Here is a 7,214-nt window from a genome sequence, read left to right as displayed (position 1 = left end):
ATTTATTTGAATAATCAAGCACCGAAGTATCTAAACGCTTTTGTTGAGAATCATAAATATTTTGTAAATCGAATCGTACCGGTCACTTCAATACAACCAAAAATTTGTGGAAAATAACAAGCAATTTTGACAGTCGGATCTTTTCTTCGTGCAGCTTAACCAAAGCTTATCGATGACGTACCAAATCAATCGTCTGTACAAATGACCTCTAATTCAGCCGAAGATTGTAGCATCAAAATATGAGGTTGGAGGAACCCAAATATCGTCACACAACCCTTAATTTCGTAAATCCAAATCGCTATCTGAATCATAATCTAAATATGTTGCGAAATTTAATAAGTACATTGTCGCGCGTATGGGACTAAATATTTGATTTAAATTGATCATTTTTCGAGTGTTTCAACCAAACGTTTTTCTCATTATGGGAACGGAGACGTCGTCCGGAGTCTGTGTTGACTCGTAGCTTCGTGTTTGACCGTAGCTCTCGTCGTTGAAAATAAAACATTCGCTGTATCGACGGCATTGGGGTTAATTAAATGGGGAAAAAGCTGGAGAAGAAAAGGTATCTGGATCGAAGCGATAACCAAAGACGTAGCAGCGCGCTGCAATAGCGCGGGGACGAATGTGTCGACACGGCGGCGTTGGCGAGCGAAAATAAATCCCTGTAAAAACGAATCTGCCCCGTCACGCTTGAATAATATCGCCTTAGCGAGATACCGGACGTGATCACCTAGGAAAGCGTTCGAACGGGCGAGAAAGTCGGTGCGACGAGCCGCCTCGTCGTGCGCGACAAATAACTCGGAAAGTCGAATCGGATTGTGCGAGAGGCGAAACGATCGAATGAAAGCGGAACAAGAGGGAATATCTCGTTCCGAGTATATCCCATCGTTGCTGCTTGCTGGATTAAACTTACGACAGACTTTCTGCCTCGACGCTCTGGACTGGAGAACGGGATTCCTTCGAAATTCAAATAACCATCGATATTTCTGAATCGAGATACTCGTATGAGCTCCCAGCGGCATTTTTTCATCGGATTTTAATGATTCTCTCGGAGAATGCCATAAAAACTTTGATCCTCCGAGCGCAAGCTCAGTTCAACGAGGCAAAGAAATCGTTTTGAAGAATAAAATCGAAATAGCGCGACGATGCAGAAGCCTCCTGTCGCGGTTTCTAGGCGAAATTTTTCAGTGTCGGATACAGCTCGGCTCTGAACCAAATCAAGGGCTCAGTGACGTTCAGCTGTTCGGAAGGCTGGCGTTATTGGATAAAAATGCACCGAGAAAGCGCTCGGTTCGGCAAAACTTTTTGTAGGGTCAACGAGAATCGTTGTAAACAAAATGAAATTCGTTGATTCAACGAGACGTTTCCGTCGTAGCTTGTTCGCTTCGATTCGTCGTTCCAACAAAACTCTTTTCTTCAATCACCAAATTTCTTTTCCCCCGCGTAAGACGCAGATGCTCGTGGATCAAGTGAGTGACGAATTAGTCACGTCTGCTCGGCTCGCGGTCCTTGCCTCTGCACATGCGAGCATCTGCAGGTCTCCGAGGAACAACACACGGAGCAACGGAGCCGCGTATTCGCCGCAGCGATAAGGAGACCGGCTGGTTTTCGTGGCGTCGCTTATCGCGCGGCAGGCATGCACGATGCGGACACTCTGAGAGCCAGAGACCGGAGCGGAGGACGAGGAAGAGGGGAGGAGAGGTAAGAGTGAGAAGAACAAAGTTTGCAGCCGCACTGAGGGAAAGATTAAACGAATTTTGAGGGGGAGCGACCCGCGGGGCGCGGTGTTTCACGAGTTTTTATATCGTGCGCCCTTCTCTCCAATGGCGAGGCATTTCGGAAGAAGGAAAGACTAAAAGAGGCGGTGAAAAAAGTGTATCGCGCGGCTAAAAAAGTGGGACGAGGAGGTGGAAACGCTCGGCGATTCTCCGTTTCAGAGACGGCCGCGCGGCGAGCTCGTGAACGAGACTCTGGCCCGTGTCCAAGAATTACCGAGGCAGCGTAATACACTTTGAGATGAAGAATGCCTCGAATATATCACCGCCGCGACCTATCTTACTATCGAAACGGCTTGGCATTAATAATAATAACAACGATAAGAATAATGGTAACAAAATACACTTTTCTCGTTTGGCTCGATTTGAATGGAGCGTCTAAAATGCCAGATATTTTTGAGTACCGAGTGAACATGCCTCCGTCGTTGTACGGGAGACATTGAAACATTTATAAATATCTACGATGCGTTTCGTAGGTGCTCGCACTTCATTCCTTTCGAGATCCGTCACTGAGTTATTTTTTGAACTTCGATCTCAAACTCTCCGGAGCCCAAGGACACGCTCGAGACGAAAAAATCTACTTCGCCGTATCGCTTTCCGAATTATTCAACAGCTTCCAGAAGATCAACATCCCAAAGAAGCATTGAAGAGGCGAACTTGAGAACCTGGACTGCCGCTCGGACCCGCGGCAAGAAAATATTGATCGGGGCATAAGAATGATTCTCGAATTGAAATAACGGAACAAGTACTTTTCCGTTCCTTCAGAGATCCGGAAAAATGAGCGATCCGCTGAACCTCAGTCTCGTTAGCCTCTTGTCGCTTATTGACGGAGTAAATCGTCGGAAGGGCGAGAGGCAGCGGACGGAAGCGCGGGGCACGCTGGGCCACCCAGCGGTAAGGGTCCTAAGCCAACATCATGAATGAGCTGCGGGTGTCGAGCCTTCTCGCCGCGTCCCTATGGATAATGCAGGCGGAGGTTGCGCGGGAATCGTCGGAGGAGCGAGTGCCACGGCAGCGTCGCTGGGGCTCTGGAGAACGGCTCTCATAATGACATTAAGGGCTTGGTAAAAATGCTGTTTTGAAGGAACCACCGCGAGGAGTCGAGTATCTCTCTTACCGACCGTGGTCAGCCGACCCTCCGGAACGGGCTTCTGCTCATTGCATATGGCGGTCAAGGGGGGGATCGGAGGAGCGATGGTAATTAGACTCATTACGAGAAATTCGTTCTCGCGAGTGGTACTTGGAAAAGAGCATTCATTAAAAACGTTGTGGAATTAATGCGGCTTGCTTTTAGTGAAAAATGATCGAAACGGTGGCAGCGGCCTCGCTGTTTCCGCACTGTCCTCGATTATTCGCATCGAATCCAGGGGCTCGGGAAAAAGTGTGATTGGCTTATTCAGTCCTCTAGTCGGACGTGGACGACTGAAAATCTGTCCGCAAAAGCGATTTTCCCGGGACAAAGGGACTGGAACATGGTCCCTTATTTATCGCGAACGAGAGAAAATCATTAATAAGTCACTGAAATCTGTGGCTGTGCTCGATAATATCGCGGAATTGGTCCGCGCGCTTACGCCAGAAGGTAACGCGTCGTCGGTGCGTCGTATCGATTTACCGGTCACGTGTGTCACACGCTCCACGTACGTGCGTGCGTTAACACCGACGCTGATCTCCGCTGCCTACGTGCTGCTGCGGGACTGCTCGTTCGACGGCTGCGGAAATCGCTGGATCGACGGACGAATTATTTTCATTGGAAATGAACGAAATTGAGGAAAATTTAGCTCGAGGATTTGGCCGGGCGCGGGGGGCGCTCCGGTAGGAATTTTTCGTTGAATCGCGTTCGGTATTTTCTCTCTCGCTTCGTATCCCCGGAATGCTTCCTATCGAGAGTGAGAGGAGGAGCCGGAATATAAAAATTTAACGTCCGACGCGGGGCGTAAAAAATGAAATAAAAGCTCCCGTAAATCGGGGGCTGGGAAAGAGCTTTGGTATCGGATTTTCTATATGTACGTTTCGAATGACTTTGACCAGCGGATATTCTATATCCATAGCGATTACGTGGCGATATATGCACTTGGCGCTCGTGCGCGCTGCGTACCCTCGATTACGGGGGACGAGCAGGAAGAAAAGAGAAAAAATTTATCTGCCGCGAACCGAACGCGAGTGCAGATAATTAACGACGCTTTAGCTCAGGCGCATTGAGCGAGCCGCTGCTGCTGCTGGATCCCGCGAGCTTGTGGGAAACCGTAAACGCACACTGATTGCTCCGCTAATATATCGAGGCTTGCACACGCCGCGGAGAGGGACGGGGTTGCAGGTAAGGGAAGCGAGAGAAATTGTAAAGCCGCACAAGCGCCGACGGCAACGGAAATCTAACGGTGAACAGCCGAATCGAAGGCGTTTAATTGTTTTCGCAACGATCAATTAATTCGTTGAATCATTCCGGAGGGGAAACGGTCGAATCGAGCTGCAGATCTGGGAGGTCAATTTTTTCCGAATTTCCATGATTCGCGAGAAATCCTCGGTGCTCGCGTAACCCATCGAAAACCGGGTCGTTTCGCTCGTACGCGAGAAATCATTGCACGAGATTTACGCTTTATTTCGGGAAGAGCTCAATCCCGAGAGAAACGAGCCATTTACCGTTAATGAAAACGCCCCGTTAAGGTACGTCCTCGCGGAACAAAGCTTCCTCCCTTTCCTTCCTCGGAAGGGCAATCGCGCCCGCTGATTCACGAACAAAGCTCCATCAACCTGAGGGACTGTAAGAAAGAAAAGACGAATGAGGACGCTGAAGAAAACGGAACAGCAAAAGGAGACGGTGAACATAGAAAGAGGGAAATGGAGGGAGCGCGCAACGAGGCAAAGGGCGTCGCGAGTACTGTCCTTGCAACCCTGCGCTTTTGCCAAAGCCCAGAAAGTTAATTAGTCAGGTGGCTATCGGAGACACGAACTCGTGTGAAAACTCGCGGCAGAAAACCCTCCCCCGGGTCCTCTCTCCGGAGACGAACACACACAGGAAATGAGGAAACGAGAAGAGTGTTTTCCCCTTTGGCAGCATCCCTCGTACAGAACGTCGCATTCACCAGTCAAATTCAAAGCTAATCCAATCAATAACTATCCACGTCCGCAACAGCAGTGAAAAAAAAAAAAAATATATCGAAATTCGGGAGCTTACATGAGGGAGCAATTCCGGACGCAGAGTAAATGCGGAAACCGCAATATATCTTTATGTTCCGAAACCTCAATTTTCGCGCACTTGAACTCGTGCGATTGCTCTATCGATGTTTAGTGTACTCGCATTGTTCGAGGCGTGGAGTGACTTATTTTCTTTGAGGTGAGACCGATCATAAAATTTCCTACATTTTGATCTAATTTTTGCCTATACATTAAATTAATGAAACTACGGGATAAACGGTTTCAATGTTTAAAAACAATTTACTTAATATCCTCATTCCATATAAGAATCATTAACGCAGTTCAAAGTCGGGCTTACCCTACTGTTTTTTAAATTATTAATTAATTTGTGAATTCACCATCCGAAGACTGAATTAGTCACAAAGTTCCACAAGCGAAAGTACGAGTCGAAAATATATTTGCGATACGTGTACCAATTTCTAATGGAATTTAGATTCAGCCCAAGTGCCGTCCACCCCGCGGAAGTTCGGAGTAAATCCGAATTTTACGGAGTGTTGTTTTTTGCTAAATATCTAGCAATTTTTTCATCTACCTGTTAAAATTTACATCGGATATTGTAAACAAGATATCAAGGAGTAAAATAGACCGAAAATTTATTTCGTAGTTTCATTATGTGGTTGGTTATTATAAATTTCCCTCGAGCGATCGGAATTACCCCAATTTCCCCTAAAACGTTGGCCAAAGAGCCCAAATGTGCAGGAATAGCCAAATGTCCGGAGCTTGCAGCACTTTCTCTCTCTCTCTCTCTCTCTCTTTCGCTCTCTTTCTCTCCTCGCCACGCTCTTATTCCTATTCTCTACCGTCTTTTGGAGAAGCGACGAGAGACTTGAAGCCTAGCCCTAAAGGACTTTAATCAAAACTGCGAGTGAGAGACCTACTTTTCTCCTCGTACTTTAGTCTCGTGTTTTCCTCGCACGTTCCGTACTTTCCCTCTTTCTCGTTCTCTCGTGCCCGCTGTCTGCGACGATGCTTGGGCGTGTTTCGCGGCAATAGCGAGTACGGCTGTCTCCGCGGCTATGCATGAGTCTTTTAGCGCAGCTGGAGCAACAATGTCGAAACTGTGCACCCTTTCTCGCTCTTGGCTCATTTTCTCGTTGGAGCTCGGTGTACGCGTGCGAGCGCATTGTCCGTGTCATTTTATTGTTCTTACAAGACTGAATACCGGAGTTGTGATACGACGAAGAAAATGGCCGTTCCGGAGGCGGCAACGAGTCCTGGACAACGGCCATTCTGCGAGGCACCGCGTGCGAGGAGTCTCGAAACGCTTGGAAAGCCTGTAGAGGGCGTTTTTTTCTCGCTTCTTCCCTCGCCCTTTTCCCTGCTCGTCACCGATCCGCTGTGAATAGTTGGAAAAACTAAAGAGCTCAACGGAGAGAAGGAGCTTGCTGAGAAATGAGCACGCTTCAGCTGCTGCGCGCCGGTTGAAAGCGCGACGCAATCCCAGTGGAATTAAACGCGCAGTAATGCCACAATGAAAATAATCGTAAACATGTTTTTCTCGGCGGTGCTGCGATGGAAGACTCGGCGATGAAAGAGACTCGCGGAACAATTTGCATTTTGTAACTCCGACCCCCGCGCGCTTTTAAATGAGGAAAAACTTTCTATTTCCCGCTGCTCCTCGAGAATACGAATGACCTCAGCATCATTTCTGCGGGATGCCCCGAACTCAAGCCTTCCGTAGATTAACCTAAAGTCTGACTTATAAGTGATGATAACGTTCCTGAAATTGCGTGCATACAGTTCCCCCAACGGCCGAGCCAAAGTATTCTATATCAAGGCTGTTGAAAACGTTTCATCAAACAAGTTTTTTGTGTGCATTTTAATGTGGAGATAAAAATGTTCACGTTTACTCAGCAATTGGGTCCGAAACGCATTATTCTTGCGCACAATACTGGTCGTTTGAAAGCGATAAAAGTGCATTTAGTCTAGTCCCTTAATTCGACTTTAATCATTTGGATCCATAAGTCTCGCTAATACCATTTTTATAATCAAAATATTATATTTTATTGTACGTAAAATTGTAAATAAAGCGATCGTAAAACAAATAATAAATCAACTGTCGCCCCGAGCTTGTTAGCGTGCTGTTTTGTTCTTGCTGGTTCGAGGCTAAAACGTCAGACTGGGGCCAAAGGGGACAGGAAAGAGTACTCCGGGTAATAAACATCGAAACCAGGATCGATCCTACCGGGGACAATTGGAACACGCTAAAGATTCGAATATGACACGAGCGATAATCTTGAGGGACTT

Source organism: Venturia canescens, chromosome 2, assembly GCF_019457755.1.
Source record: "Venturia canescens isolate UGA chromosome 2, ASM1945775v1, whole genome shotgun sequence".
Lineage (NCBI taxonomy): Eukaryota > Metazoa > Arthropoda > Insecta > Hymenoptera > Ichneumonidae > Venturia > Venturia canescens.
The sequence above is the reverse complement of the archived record's forward strand: the minus strand, read 5'-3'. Positions refer to the sequence as shown.